Consider the following 17,428-nt stretch of genomic DNA (forward strand, 5'->3'; position numbering starts at 1 on the left):
TTCCTGGGCTGAAGTTACATGTCTGAGCACAATTGTTACTATAGGAACACATGTGATACTGTATAGCCCGATTGACCTCCTTTCCTCCTCCATCTCTCTCTGGTTCTTTCTAACATCCTTATAGTTCTAGCTGTGAAAGGAAATATTTTAATCCTCTTTAAAATTTAAAAGAATTTTTTAAAACACCCGTTTTCAGTTCAGCTCTCATGAGCAGCAGTACAGTAAAAAACCAGCACTCATGTATAAGGCTACGATTTAATCACAGTATTTTTAGTAAAAGTCATGGACAGGTCATGGGCAAGAAACAAAACAAAAAATATCAGTCCGTGCCCCGGCCACCCCTGCAGGGAGAGCCCCAGGGGACCAGCCACTGCTCTGGCCGCCCAAAGGACCGCTGCCAGGAGCTGCCGAGCTGCAGCAGCTCCAGCTGCTCCTGAGACCACTGCTCAGGCGGTCCCTGGGGCCAGACACATTGGCTGCTGCTCGAGCGGGGCCAGCTGCCTGGGGCCGCCAGGGCAGTGGCTGGTACAGCTGGCCCCAGGGCCGGGGCCACCCCAGCAGCAGCTGGTGAGGCTGGCTGCGGGGCTGCCCAAGCAGCTGGCTGCAGAGCCGCTCCAGTAGTGGTCAGTGTGGCTGTCACCAGGCTGCTTGAGCAGCTGGCTCTGGGGCCAACTGCTTGGGTGGCCCTGGGTTCAGCCACACCAGCCACTGCAGAAGTCACAGAGGTTTTAGGAAGTCACGGAATCCATGTCTTCTGCAACCTCCGTGACAGACACAGAGCCAAACTCATGAGCAACTCTGATAGCAATCCAGTGTATTGAGTAACCATATAGTGACGCAGTGTGTGCTCAAAACACAATGCCAGCTACTTTGGTAAGGCAAATATTTTAATTTCAAGTTTCCAAGGAGAAAACAGTGAGGTATTACATAATTTTTTTTAAAATTACAAAAATAGTGTCTTTTCCCCAAAAACTTCCAGGGCCTGAGCATTCCTGGTATGTCAGGGAGATTCCCATAAACAACCAAAAAAACCTCCTGATTTAATAATGTAATCTGTCACATAAAAATAATGAAAAGCATCAATTTTATTTCAAATGCAAAAATTACTACATTATCCAGACTTGTATGCCTCAGCCACATATGCATCAGCATAGGTCGCAGAGCGGGAGGAGGCCACCTGGACCATGGCCCAACCACTTTTTGGCTGCGCCAAACCTGTGTGGTGTTGTAACTACAAGCCAGGACACAATGCCACTCTCGCAAATTTGGAGGAGGTGGGTGTCTGAGAGTGAAAAAGAAAGGTCAGGGGGAGAAGTGGGGCACATTTGTCGGGCCCCTCCCCCCCTTTAAATGATGCTTCACAGCCCCTGATCAGTCTTTGAGTCAGTAAGAGAGAATGATGTGTGTGTGTGGCTCACACACAAGATTCTGGGTAATGTAGTTGACCTCTGCTGTGCTTCTGCTAATCATGTGTCAGTATCACCTTTTTAGTTTTTTTCCTGAATGGAGCACAAGGTATGAGCTTGATACTTCAATATGAAATGTAAAGAATGCAAACCATCTCAAAAGAGGTATTTTTTCTGAAATACTGTGGTTTGCTCTGTTTGGACTTGGAAGACGTTGACAGTGACAACACATTCAGATTCTCCAGGCCATACAAAAATTAAAAACATAAAAACGCAGGCGTTCTAGTGGCATGACAAAAGAATGACCTATAGTGAAGAAATTAAGTAGCAGTGAGTCATATGTGTTCTGTACTGTTTGCCAGAGTGACTTGTCAGTCACACATGGTGGTATAAATTACATTAAAAGACACATTGCTGGGTCCTGACATGACACTGCAGCAAAAGCTGGTGCAGCTTCAAAGAAAAAAACCAACATGTTTTTCATCTTCAAAACTAGATGTTGGAGAAAAAATTAGTTGAGCAGAATTACTTACTAGTTTTGTTGTAGAGCATACTTTGACGTTCGTGCTGCTTCTCATGCAAGCAAAATATTTAAAGCAATGTTTTCTGACTCGGAAATGGCTGAAAAATACAGTTGTGACCATACAGTTGTGTACATGTTATTGGTCGAGCCCTTGCTGAGGATGCTTTAAAGGGAACTGTCGATGCAATTTGTTCCAAACCTTTTACGTTATGTATTGATGCAAGCAGTGGTGAAGCTTGCAAAGAATTAATGTTACTAGTGCAGGATTTCAGTGAAGAGGAAGAAATGGTTGTGGACTAGTTTCTAGATTTAAAGGAGTGTAATATTGGGACAGCTGCATCCATATTTGAGAAGATGAATGAAATGTTTCAGGAACTCTCCATTCCATGGGAGAACATAACAGGATTTGCCAGTGATAATGCCTCTCTGATTAAGCGAATAAATAACTCTGTTCTCACAGAACTAATAGAAAAGCAGCCCAATGTCATCTATAATGTTGGCTGTCCATGCCATCTGATCCATATTGTGACCATCAAAGCTGCAAAGATGTTAGTAGTAGACATCAGAAATAAAGTAACCAGAGCATATGCAGTCCCCTTTGGACCTTGCTAGCTCCTGGAACAATGAACTGAGCCTCTAGGGGTCTTATGCTCTGGACAATAACAATGGCTCCAGAGCCTCCAGACACCATTTCCCAGCCTGCTTAGGGTTTGGGACGGGGACAGACTAGACTGGAAATGCCTACAAAAGCCATCAAGGAGTTTCTGATGGAGTGATTTATATGCTTGGCCGACGAAGAGCCAGGACTGCTCATTCCCTCAGTGGGAGGGGACAGGCTGCCCCCCAGACAAAGGGACTCGATCTGATTTCACCTTTAGAGCTGGGAGAGGAGCAGCATGGCCTGGGGAGTCTCTAAACAACTCCCACTCCCCACCTAAAAGGGGCCTGTGACCTACTGTGGGATTTAGTGTGTGACCAGGGAGTGCCAGCCCTGCAGAGACTAGCCATCAGGGAGGGGCAGAGAACCAACCTGGTGCCAGCTACTTAGCACCAGCCGAGACCTCCAGACCAGGAAGCCAGGAGAGGACTCTGCCCTGCTCAGGAGTGAAGTCACTATAAGGGAGCTCCTTTCTTTTTGTGTAAACTGGCCAGCAATCACTGTGCTGCAGCACTTGTTACAGGACTTATCTGCAGCGTCCCATCTACGTGGAACAGGGTTTCTAGCTGGGCAACTGTATGCAGTGCTGAATGCAGGGAGGTGAAGAATTTGTTGATGTTTTAGTATATTAGTTAATCTCCACCCTTTCCTTCTTGAGATCCTCTATTTTCTGTCTCTAATGAAGTCCCCTGTTGTATTGTTTTTTGAGGGTGGCATATCATTTGTTGGGATTTGTATTTGATGTATTGTGGTGATGGTTATATTCCTTGCGAGTAGGGTGATAGCATTAGTTATTTTCCCAAGGAAGATCATCCGTTGTGTCCCAGGCATAAAGAGGAATCCCCTTGAGTGGAGGCACCGGGTGCCAAAATAAAGAACCCAGGGTGCAATCTATGCAAGGAGGGGGTGAAGCCACTTTGATTCGCAAGCACCAGGGAGGAAGCCTGAGCCATGCCTCTGTGGAGGGGCTACATCAAGAAGCTTGAAAAGAAATACTAAGGGAATTTGATTATTTCTGCAGTGCAAAAAAACCCAAAACATTTTGAAGCATGTGCCAACTTGATGGCTAAGTTTTCAGCTCTGTTTAACCAAACTACTTCAGCCAGGTTTGAAGGCATCTTTTTTGTCTCAAGATGATAAAGATCCTGGTGTAAAATCTTGGAAAATCTACAAATTGAATTTCATAAGAACATAAGAATGGCCATACTGGGTCAGACCAAAGGTCCATCTAGCCCAGTATCCTGTCTTCTGACAGTGGCCAATGCCAGGTGCCCCAGAGGGAATGAACAGAACAGGTAATCACCAAGTGATCCATTCCCTGTCGCCCATTCCCAGCTTCTGGCAAACAGAGGCTAGGGACACCATCCCCGCCCGTCCTGGATAATAGCCATTGTTGGACCTATCCTCCATGAACTTATCTAGTTCTACACGTTTTTTGCATAGTATTTTGCCTTTGTTTGACAGTGTGAATGAGATGCTGGAAAGTGAAGCCCCACCCCCATCCATTGCTTGCATACCAGCATTCTGGAATTGGTCCAGATCTTTGGAAGACATACAAAGCCAGCCAGTCTTAAAGAAACAGAAGACCTGTTAAAGGTACATATCTTAAATCCAGGCAAACAAGTGGAAAGTAACAAATTGTTTGGATTTGGTGCTTTGCTGTTCCTGAAGTCTGAAGAAACCCAAAGCCATGCTCATTTTGACACTATTAGGAAAAGATTTTACTCTGGTGCCAGGAAGTTTTACAGTGCAGCTCTTCTGGAAGAGCTCCCAGTGGAGGATGACATTTTACAGTCTTTGTGTTAGATTTCAGGAAGAGAAGCAAGAATGAGTTTTTTACTCTCGTGATGCTAGAGTGATTCCTATAGAAGAAATGGACAGCCTGAGCAATGAATTCGATTGTGGAATTAACAAGCAAGTTTTGAATTTGAAACAGAATCAATGCTAGGGGATGGCTTTTGAAACAAGATGAGTGAATTCAAGTCCAGTGTCTGGGAGGTCACAGTTTCCACTGCTTTCCAAAGCTAGGAAAACTTCCTTAGTTTTGCCTCATAGCAATGTTGGCTGTGAAGGGATTTTCACCATGTGTGCAAATACTTGAACCGAGCAAAGAAATGAAATTAAAACTACCACCCTCTGGGGTATGCTGGCCACCAAAGTGAACTTGTTTTGCAAACAGGACTGTTACCAGCTCAGTGTGTGCAAGAAAATGCTAAAGAAGGCAAAGAGCTAAGTTCACTGTACTTCAGCAAGATCATTAATAAGGTAACTGTGTTTCTAGATTATATAACTTTTCTAAATACAAGAACTTATATTGTGTGTCTGTTCTAATAGGCTTTATTAGCAAATCAAGTACCCCCACAAATGTCCCTGAAATTTAATTTGAAAATGTTGGTCAGTCTGCTCTCGCATTTTGGGTGACCGAGGGAATTGGTAATGGGCTACAAAGCCTTTCACTCACGGGTCAGAATCCAGTTCTGATTGCTTGTTACCTCCAGTCAGTCAGCGTTATCATGTGTTGTTCAGTAGCCTGAATGCAATGAGGTGGTGATGGGTCTCAGACCTGTTCCTCTCAGGACAGCTATCCACATCAGAAAAGCCACCATAACTAGGAGGAATTGGCTTGCTTGTTGACAGACTCGGCAGAGAGGCCACAGACTAAGAATGGACAATTGAACTGTCCTCTCAGGTCAGAGGGAAGGCATGATACTGAGGAGGTGTGTGTGTATGTGTGTGTGTGTTTGTGTGTGTGTGTGTGTGTGTTTCTCACTGCTTCAGTCAGTCTCCCAGCCTGTTGTTGTTTGAAGCCGTTGGACATAGTTTCTAGGTGGGTTTTGACAGCTTTTGACAGGGGTGGGTGGGTTGTGGGCAGGTCAGGACATCTGGGAAGTAGAGTGGATGGGCACTTCCACTGGTAGGAAGCTGGAGTAGAACTGGCATCTGGAAGGGGGAGAGGGTGGCAAAGCGTGTGCTGTAGGTAGCAGATGGATGATGACACGAGGCAGATTCTGGTAGCGGGATGGAGAGCTCAGGCTTGGGTGGTTTCATGGAGTTTAAGGCCAGGAGGGACCAGTATACATCATGAAGTCTGACCTCAGATATAGGGGAGGAAGGAGAAAAGAGGAAGGCACTGGAACTATGGAGGAGAATACTTGTATTGCAACACATAAAGCACATACTCATCTTCTGAAAGTAAACTGGGAGTGTTAGAAAGAGGGCTGACTCACTGATGGGTGAAAGAGACAGCAGCTTGGAAGAGGAAGAGAGAACAACATCAGTGAATTGAGACTATTCTTCCTCAGTGCTTCAAGTTAGCATGAAACTGAGAACAAACCCTCTAAACCCATTAAGTATTTCTACAGTGATATGGTTCAAGCTTGCTCTCTATTACTCTCTGGAATAATACGCAACTGGAGATGTGGAGAGAGGCCCCCGAGTATCGCTAGTTGCTTCACTGTTAAGGTGTTTCACTGTTATCCCATGCTCTAGTAAGGATCCTTTATGACAGAAAAAACTTGGTAAATGTGGAAGATGGTTACCATCTGTACAAGTAAATGGGCTCCCTGATGCTGTTGCTCAAAGATTTCATAGCAGGGAATGTTTCCTCTCATGTTAATTTTATGTAGTCAAATAACCTTCAGCATGCCAAAAAGTGGCAAGTGAGAACAAGAGCAGTCTCCGGGTTCAGGCCAAAAGCCATCTTCACCCTTGTAACTTTTTTTAAATATAAGAAGCTGCCATTTCTCCCTGCTTGGAGATAGAGGGCTAGGATGGACAGCTCCATTCTCTTCGTGAAATATAAACTCTGATTTCATGCCATAGGAAATGGCCTTTCTTATTATCCAGCAGCATTGTTGCATATTTTCACAACTCTCAAAAGAAACGTAGCCAATTTTGTTAAGAATTGTAGGGCAACTTTGCTTAACAATTCCCTGCTCTCGAGTAGAAGTTAATGATGGGGTAACCCTGAGGAGAAATGAAAATACATGCATATACAGCCCTGGATTGGCAGTTAAGTACAATTATCCTTTTGTACTTCTGTAGCGTCTTCCATCCCAGGAACTGAAATACCTTGCAAACACAAATGAAGCCTCACATTTCCCCTGTGAGAGAAGCAAGACTTATAAGCAGTTTACAGATGGGGGAACATTGAGGCATAAAAAGAGCAAGTGATTTGCCCAAGTTCACACAATGAGTGAACATCAAAGACAAAAATTTAACCCAGGAGGCCTCACTGCCATTTCCCCTTCTGGATTCTCCAGACCATACTTCCTACTGAGCGACAAGGGCAGAACCCAGGAGTCCTGATTCCAGTCTCAAAGCATCATGTCAACAACCTAGATTTTTGTTTTATTTTAGGGGTGCTTGTAGGACCACTCTGTTATTCCTGTATTTCAAAAATTCTCCTCTTTCTCCCTTCAAAAAGAGAACTCCTTCCTGTGGGTGAGGGAGGTTAGTAGCAAAGCTCTCTAGGTCCTGTCAGTGCTGCTGTGAACACTCAGCAGATGTGAAACATAAGGGCCAATCATATGACCACCTCCCTAGTAGCAAAAATGTGATGGATCTTAACTGGAGTCAAATGACTCTGTACAGTAACTTGTATAATTTTTCTTTTTGAGCAATGCAAATTGAAGATGTATATCCCCTTTCCCATACAGAGACCCAATTCATCCAGATCCATTTCTTTGTCCAAATCCCATTTCCCTTCTTATCAATATTCTTTTCAATCAAAATTGTAAAGATCTTAGAAATTTAAATCTTTTCTTCCAAATTGCTCCTGGATAAACGCCTCAAATGTGATTCAAGGCCAAGCTAGTGCTGATTCCTATTGAGATTTAACAATAAAATGTTTGACTTTTGTAAATATTGAAAATACCACATTTTTTATTACATATCTCTTAATATGATTTCAAATCGGGACCCAGGAACAGCTGTCCAAATTGAATAATCTCTGCTTACCCACAACTAATGCTCTATTTCCTAGGGATAAATTCCTGATTATTAATAAAATAGCTAAGGGAGAGGGCCTCGGTGACAGGAATTTAGAAAATCTGTCCAAAGCTAAGTCTTCTATTATTTTTTTGGGTTTTTTTGGAGGGTGACCTAATTTTTTTGGTATCCCAACAATGACTATGAATAGCTATATTTGCGCTTCAGTTTTGTTAGAATTTTACCCAGTGTTTGGATCTGTTAACCCAGTTGATCACTCCTTTTAATTGTGATGCATAATAATATAATTAGCCAAATTAGGGAAAACTAATCTATCCCACTTCGGAGGTTTATTCAGAACTCTGGAGTTCACCCTTTGTCTTTGTGTTTTCATCTGAATGTTAATAGTGCTTTCTGCCATGTTTTTAATGTTAGGTCAGGGATACACTAGAACCACACCAACTTTGGGAGGACAGTCATCTTTACCAAGTCCACCCGGCCTAGCCATAATGTTCATATTTGTTCCATTCTTCTAAGTCTTGTATTATTTTATTCCACTTTGAAGGGTAATTTTCCCTTAAAAGGATATTTATGTTTCTCCACAATGTTCCTAACTGTTAAGTTTCATTTACTCCTTTATGTTTATGTAGCTGACAACTTTGTTTTGACCATTTTGAGAATATTAATTCCTAAAATTTCAGATTTATCTTCATTTCTTTTGTAGCCTGATACCTGCCCAAATTCCAGTCAGTTGTTCTGTAATTTTGAACAATGTCTCTGTCTCCTGTAAATCTAAAAAGACATAGCATAGTGGACTGTAGCCTACGAAAGCTTATGCTCTAATAAATTTGTTAGCCTCTAAGGTGCCACAATTACTCCTGTTCTTATAGCATACTTTGTGTTCTAATCCAAAAGGTGTTTTGATACCCTTTGTCAAGAGACTGCTTCTCACATTTAGTGCAGATGGCTTCATTGCCAAAGCAAACAATGGGAGATAGTGCGCAACCCCCTCTCCTACCCCTGATCAAATTAAAAGGAGGGAATTGATGGCCATTAATCACAGCAGATGCTCAAGGATGAGTATATAGCACTGATATGCCCCTATACAACTGATTTCCCAAACCAAACATGATCAAAATCTGTCTGAAGTATTCCCATTCCTGCTGTTTGAAGGCTTTCTCAGCATCTAAAGAAGAATTGCTAGAATTGAATTCAGAGTTCTACAATAGTTTCTTCTTACTTACAATTAGCTGTGTAAATTGCCACATTATTGTCCTTTAAAAATGGCTCCAAAAGTACTCCTAAATGTACTCTATTTTAAAAAAACCAAACCTGTAACCTTTGATTATCAAGAAAATGTTCAAAATGTGTAAGTGCTGTTTGTCTGAGTCTGCAGGCAGCCTGACACAGTAGCTCTGAGAGATGTGAATTGCCTTATCCATCACAATCAAGGCATGTTAATTCTGAAGCCATTCCAGTGCTTACTGGAAACATCAATCTAACGTACTTCTTGGACATTCATAGAATCATAGAAGATTAGGGCTGGAAGAGGCCTCAGGAGGTCATCTAGTCCAATCCGCTCAGATAGTTACAGATACTGATGTGGGATGCAGTGTGTTGATAAATTGTATAGTCAATTGCTTGACCACACTTTGGTTCATTATGAGATCTATTCAATAGACCAAATAACTAGTATCAGCCAGGTTGATTGCTCAAAGTCTATTGCTCAAATAGCATGCTACAGGAAGAAAGGTTTGATACAATACCATTGCCAGTCTCATGCAGTTTTAAATTTACATTACAAATGAGGTGGGCTCCCAAAGTTATGCTCCTCAAGCCATCCTGTTTATACCCACCCTGTTTACCACGTGAAAAAGTATTGTGTGCCATCTGAACCTAGATTTAACCCATCAGCTTTCTACCTTGTTTTTCTGGTACCATAGGGTACCCCTTTTCTATTCTGACCTCATGCATTCCGGGTAACAAGGGGCATGAAGACACTTCCTAGGTTTGTACCAGGGTAGAACAATCATATCTTGTCCTTTTCCTCTGTGGCATCCCAGTACAGGCCTGGGAGCATAACTTCCCTACCTGTTGCTATGGTAAAACACTCGTATGTCCTGATCCTGACAGTTTTCCTGTCTAGTTAAGCCAAAGCTGATTTCAGCTAATGCATGGGTGAACAGAATTGTGGGGAGAATGTAATACATCCAGTTAACATAACTTCCCAACACTTATGATACTAGCCAATACATTTATGTTAGGCATAACATGTGGGCAGTTCATTGATTTCAGGATATGCAGGAGTGGGGAATGGGAAATTCAACCCTTCTCCTCCAAATTTATGTTCCCTCTACCACTGAGAAATGGAGGTGCATCTCCTCTGCAAGACCAAAGGCCTCAACTGTTTTCCAAAAAAACAAAGCTATCTTTCACCTTCCTGTGTGCCAAAATCCCCAAGTGCCTTCAACCCAGATATCAGAACCTCTAGCTTCCCATCTCACACATCCTATAGTGCATTTATGTGTCTGGAATACAAAGTTTGCAGCAGAGTGAAAATGAAAAATTTGGAACAGTGTAAATGAAATGAATTTTACAAAATAAACAACAAGGGATGCTCTCCTGGTTGGCTGTGGAAGCAGGGAGAGGGGGAGCAGTTCAAGGATTCCCATCACATGAGTTAGATCTGCTGTGCTGCATAGGATACAGGACCTTGCTGGCATAGAGGGCATGCACCACGAGTGTGTTGTTAGATTGTCATACATATATCGTGACATCCATGCATGTTACAAATGTCTGTCTTTTACACTATTATCCTCCCAGCTCCCATACACATTCTTCATTGCTGCTGAGGGACATCATCTGTGTTGCTAGTTCCCATAACAACAGGTGAATTCATCACTTCAAATCATTCTCTTTTCTTTTGGAAAATCAACCCAAATTCTCTAGTCTTTTGTCAGCTACTGAAGCATTTGAAGGCCTGGCATCACGCTAGTTTTTTTCCCCCTGAAAAGAAATCCCATGATATACTCAGAATGGCTATTGTAATTATGAAGAATAAACTTATTACCTACGCAACATTAGTTTTTGGGACCTGGTAAACATTTATTATTGAAGGGCTGCTAGATAAAAAGATTTTCTGTATTGAGCGCTGATTTGGTTGATTGTATTAGCCTCTTTAGCATCTCCCTGACAGGTCTATTTAAAGCTTCCCTTACATCTGGCCTTCCCCAGGCAAAGCCACTTGTTACTCTCTGCCCATCAGTCAAAAGGAGTTATAACAGAGCTTAAATGGGTCTTGTGACACAATGCCATTGTATCAGCAATAGAGCGATAAATACCAGCTCTAGCACTCCCACCTGGAATTGCAGAGACCAGTTTTCATGTGTCCACAGCATCCCAGCCCAGGGAAAGGATTGCTTATGCAGAGTGTAGTGGCAACAGGCCGGCAATGGAGGCTTTGGAATGTTGTGGAGAGACTGGTTTAGGTTCTGATTTTTCTTCAAATGGTAAAGATGGAACAAAAGCAACTTGTGGCAAACTGGAAATGTATACGGTGAGGGTGGGCCTGAGGCTAGGGTTAGAAGATTTAGCCGGGAGTAAGTCTGGCCGGTGACCCATGTGAGGCCCAGTTACTGAGTCAAGGAAGAGCCCAAGTCGACACGGGCCAATACAGATAGAGGGTGCTGATGTATTTCAGTGTAAGTGTGTAAAACACTTTGGAATCTTCTGGGGCAAGGCACTTGTGTAAATGATGTTTGTGAAAAGACTGGCATCCCTGGGTGGAAGGAGCTATCTAAATGCCACTTCGAGTATTTATTTGTATGAATAAATACTGTTTCATTTATTACCCTGGTTTGAGATTGGTGAATGCAGGTTATATATCTCTGCCACAGACCTGGTCGAGACCTCCACCCTGGTTTGAGATTGGTGAATGCAGGTTATATATCTCTGCCACAGACCTGGTCGAGACCTCCTGTGTTAGACGCCCTTCAGGCAGCTGTGTTTCAACTCTCAGACTGGATCCATGTGCTTTGAAGCTTGTTTGGGTAGGGTCCATCACTGTGTTGTCTTTGGTGTCTAGGCTTACTCCCTGGTCACAGACTCTGTCTGGTGCCCCTTCTCAGAAGTGAGGCCCTGTAGTCCAGCTGCCCTAGACCCCAAGACCAGTGCTGACCCTCCCCTTCCTCCCCCAAAACTCCCAGTAGTTTAAGCACACCCTTCTCAGAGCTCCACCCATGTGGCTACGCTCGTTTATAGTTTAACCCTTCAGGGACATGTGACAGTTGAAGCAAATAAGACACAGACTTTGCAGAGGGATTTCTAAACCAATCACTTTCAGAAAGTGCAAGATATATGTTGATCCAGGCAAACTAAGAAATACCTGTACACTAGTCCCTGCCTCAGTTTCCTTACCACTCTTGAGCATTATTTGGGATTTGGTTAGTGTCTTTTTTCAGGGTTCCAGGTCCCATCTCCTGGACTTGACTTCTCCAACTCAGGCTTCTCTTCCAGATCATGGAGTCTCCTCTGATTCCTGCCCCAAACTACCTTTCTATCTCAAAGCCTGACCCTTTGTGCTCATGACCTTCCAGTCTCTGGGTTTTTAAGAGCCAGCAGTAACACCTTGGTCCTCTGAGCCTTCTCCTGTCTCATTCCATCCTCTTCTCTGCTGTCAACAAGCTGGAGAGAACTGGCTTTATCTGTGTTGCAGCCATCCCATTGTTCTATTAGGGTAAGGTTAGGACTCCTAGGTGTTACGGTAGTACAGATAATAATATTCAGCTGTTGATGATCCTTAACAACCCTCCCATTCAGAGGAGGACACCCAGATGCCAGTCCCCTTCTCCTTGCCACAAGATGTATGATTCAAGAATACAGTAAAGACTACCAGAAGGGCATAAACATACAGAGAGTTCATAATATCAAACAGAATACACAAGTTGTGCATAGAAAGATGCCCCAAACTGCCACACAGAGGTAGTTCAGCTTATGTAGCTCACTTTTTAAGACTGGTGCCATACATTGTTCTATCATCAGACTGCCTGGAAATGGGGAAGCTGTGGACAAAATCTGAATTCTGGGCAATATCTGTGACCGTGCTACCTTGTCTTTGGAAACATTCCATTTTTTAATGCAGTCATCAGCTTATGACTGGTAGCTAAGGAACTAAAAGCCCAAAGAGAAACTAAAAGCCTGTGTTTGCTGGTGCTAAGGGTGCTATCATCAATCACCAGCATTGCACTTCACTCAAAAGACACCCTATATCTTGTGCTTTTAAGGACTGTGTACATTGCTTTGTAGGGAAGAAATTCCAGCTTGCAATAGGTTATATGACCATTTATATGGGATTACATTAAAAACCTACATTAAAAGAACATTAAAATCTAGACATTTTGCTAGTGTTGTCCAACTTCACATAAAGTTTATAAGAGAACAGCAGTTCTCAAACTGTGGGTCAGGACCCCAAAGTGGATCGTGACCCAATTTTAATGAGGTCGGCAGGGCCAGCATTAGACTTGCTGGGACCCAGGGCTGATGCTGAAGCCCTAGCTCCAGTCCCACTTGAGGCAGCAGGGCTCAGACTCCACCCCTGTCCTGGGGTCATGTAGTAACTTTGTTGTCGGAAGGGGATCACGTTGCAATGAAGTTTGAGAACCCATGTAATAAAACATAAGAACGGCCATACTGGGTCAGACCAAAGGTCCATCTGGCCCGGTATCCTGTCTTCCGACAGTGGCCAATGCCAGGTGCCCCAGAGGGAATGAACAGAACAGGTAATCATCAAGTGATCCATCCCCTGTTGCCCATTCCCAGCTTCTGGCAAACAGAGACTAGGGACACCATCCCTGCCCAACCTGGCTATTATCCTCCATGTACTTACCTACTTCTTTTTTTGAACCCTGTTATAGTCTTGGCCCTCACAACATCCTCTGGCAAGGAGTTCCATAGGTAGGGTGAACAGATAGCAATTGTGAAAAAATGGGACGGGGTGGGGAGTAATAGGTGCCTGTATAAGAAAAAGTCCCAAAAAACAGGACTGTCCCTTTAAAAACGGAACATCTGGTCACCCTATCCATAGGTTGACTGTGCGTTGTGTGAAAAAATACTTTCTTTTGTTTGTTTTTAAACCTGCTGCCTATTAATTTCATTTGATGACTCCTAGTTCGTGTGTTATGAGGAGTAAATAACACTTCCTTATTTACTTTCTCCATACCAGTCATAATTTTATAGATCTCTATCATACCCCTGTCTTTTTTCCAACATGAAAAGTCCCAGTCTTATTAATCTCTCCTCATACGGAAGCCATTCCAAATTCTAATAATTTTTGTTGCCCTTTTCTGAACCTTTTCCAATTCCAAAATATCTTTTTTGAGAGGGGTGACCAGATCCGCACACAGTATTCAAGAGGTGGGTGTACCATGGATTTATACAGAGGCAATATGATATTTTCTGTCTTATTATCTCTCCCTTTCCTAAGGATTCCCAACATTCTGTTTGCTTTTTTTGATGGCTGCTGCACATTGAGTGGATGGTTTCAAAGAACTATCCACAGTGACTCCAAGATCTCTTTCTCGATTGGTAACAGCTAATTCACACCTAAATAGCTCTCCTGAGTCCCTTTCCAGTGCCTTAAATACAAGAGAATGTCCTTTCTCTTCTTGGCATCTCCTGCCTCATTGACTGTCCACCCTGTGCAGTGAATGAAGCAGGGGTCTCATAGAATGGAAAAGTAAAGAACGTATACATGGAAAAGGGCCAAATTGCCTTTGCTTATCCAACCATAATACTGGCATTTCCTAACATTGCAAGCTTAACATTCTCTAAATGTAAGGCTCTTTATGTTATTTCCTAGGATTTTTAAAAAGCAAACTAAAAAAACAGAAATATCATCCTTTGGAATCATGTTAAACTCTTGCATGGGTCAGCAGCAAAAATGGAAACTAGCAGCTTTAGTATAGTATGTCACAGTATAGTTCCCTGCCACTTACACTGGGGGGCATAACGGTTAGCCGTAGTAGATTATCCTCCAACTGGGCAAGCCACGAGAGGCGAATGTGACACACACTTTGCTAAGTGGTTTAAAAAGCTGTTTACTGGACAGCATAGGGATATTAGAAACTAGAAATCCTTGGACAGTGTTCTCTCGTGGTTAGAGATGGCACAGCCAAATACAGTCCTACTGACGGGCAGTGTGGCTAACTGAATGAGACTTGCCATAGTAGAGACCTGGATTCTGTGCCCAATTATACCAGAAGTGATCTTGTGCAACTTCTCTGTTATCTTATTTGTCACCCCCCTTTGATTAGCATGAAACATTGCTCAGTAACAAAGGCTATGAAGTGCACAACATTAACACAAGTATGTGGGAGAGCTGAGACTGGAACCCATGAATTCCTGGTTGGTAGCCCAGTATGCCTTTCACAAATGGTTGCTGTTCCCTCCCTTTGACTCTTTGCATACTCTATAGCAGGGTTAGTGGGGTCAAGCAGGAGGCTCAGTGACATTGGTATGTGGTAAAACTTGGGGCTGGAGCATGCTCAGTGCAGATGGAATATTTGGAGATTTTAGCCTCAAGCCTCTAACAGGATCTTCCAAGCATGTGCAAATGACAGTTTTCAGAAGCTTATAACTCGGTGAAATCTGGGTGAATTTTCACAGGGTCAGTAAAGGATTCCTCTCAGACTCCAGGACTATACCTATACAAAATTTCAGGTTTCCTAGAGGTCTTCATTGGAATAGTTGGAAAAAAGTTTCGTTTTTTGTGTGTGCCTTTTTACATTTCCCCCCCCCTTCAGTCAGAGCTGCTGGATGCTCTTCAGTTGTGAAATTCAGGACCCCTACATATGTGCCTAAATAGTGATATGGGAGCCTGACTTTTGGCACCCAATTTTGAAAATCTTGACCTATGTGTCTAAAGTTAGGCACCTAAATCTGTAACCAAATGGCCTGATTTTCAGATGGTGCTGACCATCCACAGCTCCCATTGAAATTAAATCAATGCCTAAATATGAATTTAGGTGTCTAACTTTAGACATTAAGGTTTGAAAATGTTAACATTCATTTTTAATGATAGTTTACGTATACTTTAATAATGGCACAATGTCTGTGGAATTAATACTATAGTTGCATAAATGCCAACACAATTAACCATAATTAATCATCTCACATTGGCTTCCAAAGGAAGGAAGGAGTAGTAATGAGAAACTGTATTGCACAATTTATTTTTAATTGGGAGAGACTGTTTTATGTTTCAGCTGATTTGCAGCACTGCTACAGGATTGTAATTCCAGCAGAACTGAAATAAATTGTTAAATTCCTTACTAAGGTAATTCATGACTCCTAAATAATTTTGTAAGTGGAGAACTGTATCTTTCATGGGTGAGATTCCCATTCCTGGTTGGGAGCAGGTAATGTAATAATTAATTACCAGTGAGCATCCAATGGAATCAACACTGGAACACTGGAATCAATATCAGTGATAATTAATATAGGAATGCATGTTAGAGACAAGCTCAGATCCCCAAAGTTATCTAGGTGCCTACCTCTCCCTATTGGGCCTAACCATTATAAAAAAAAAGGTAAAAAAGCTTTCACCTTTACCTATGCAGAGCAAAGGGAATCAGTTGTTTGATCTAAAGCTGTGTTGTTTTTTCTGGTCTGTTATGAAAAATAACTGGTCTAGATGGACCTAAAAGGGCCTGTTTCACCCTCTAATTTTTTGTTTTTGTGCCACATGGTTCATATGCAAAATATGAAGAGCCAGATCCTAATCAGGTATACCAGTATAAATCTAGAGTAATTTCTAATGATGATATTCTGATTCTGCACCATTTAAGTCAGATTTCCCCAGTGACTCTCACTGAGAATCGAATATGGGCCCTCCTAGGAAATTATTTTGGATTTTAAGAAGTTAGCACAAGGATTCAAAAGTATTGGATTATTATTTTGCAAGTAGAGTGGACGCGGGGATGAGGGCAGCATGTTTGGATATGTGCTTCTCTTAGAGTTTCTCAGGGGAGAACTTAGAGCCTAATTCTGGCACAAGTACAATCTCAATGGTATTTGAGGGTGCTCAGCATCTCATGGATCAGACTGGGCTTTGGCCAGTGCCTGTGATTTAAGAAAGGGCTATTCCAAGTGCTAGCCAAACATCCCAGACATTACTGTCACTATGTGTTTTATTTTTCATGAAGATGTACGTATCTCCTCATTCTTCTCCAGTTACAGAGGGGGCTTACAAGAGAGTCTTCACAGCTTCCATAGATCGACTTGAGGTTGTCATTAGTTTCAGATGTTGTTGGCACTGGATTACAGGGGCTACAGCCAAGAAACATGTTTAGAAGTTTGGATTACTCTTGTAAATTTTAATTAATCACTTTGCTGCTGTATAAGGCAGCTCTATAGCACACACTTAATGCTCAAGTATTCCATTTCTTACAGCAACATTGGACTGTGGGTCAAAAAATAACGCTGCAGGGCAACAAATGTCTCCTTTCATGACCGTTTTATTTGTGAAGGAGCTTTCTAAGTACTCCATGAGACTGGAGGAATCTTATTTTATGGGTACATGTTAATGCATTTTACTGTTATATCTGCACTGTCCAGTGAGGAAAGTGGTCACTGGAAACATCTATCCATTTGTGCAGACATCTGTCTAAATGTAGCTTCAAAAATGTTGTCATCTTCTGGCACTTTATGGATTGCAAAAGTTACCCAGAATGTATTAAATGTGTGCAGTGGCCAGTCAGGTTCCTAAGGAAAAGTGTGCATTATGGGTTATATCTTATTACAGCAGATAGGGTCAAAGTGGTTTCAGGGTGTAGTCTGGGGGTGGGCTGCCGAATCTATTTACCATCTCTCAATTTATATTCATGAGAGGACAAGAATAAGTCTTTCAAAAACAAGGTT

The sequence above is a fragment of the Lepidochelys olivacea genome (assembly GCF_965140295.1).
Source record: "Lepidochelys olivacea isolate rLepOli2 genome assembly, chromosome: 19".
In the NCBI taxonomy this organism is placed as follows: Eukaryota; Metazoa; Chordata; order Testudines; family Cheloniidae; genus Lepidochelys; species Lepidochelys olivacea.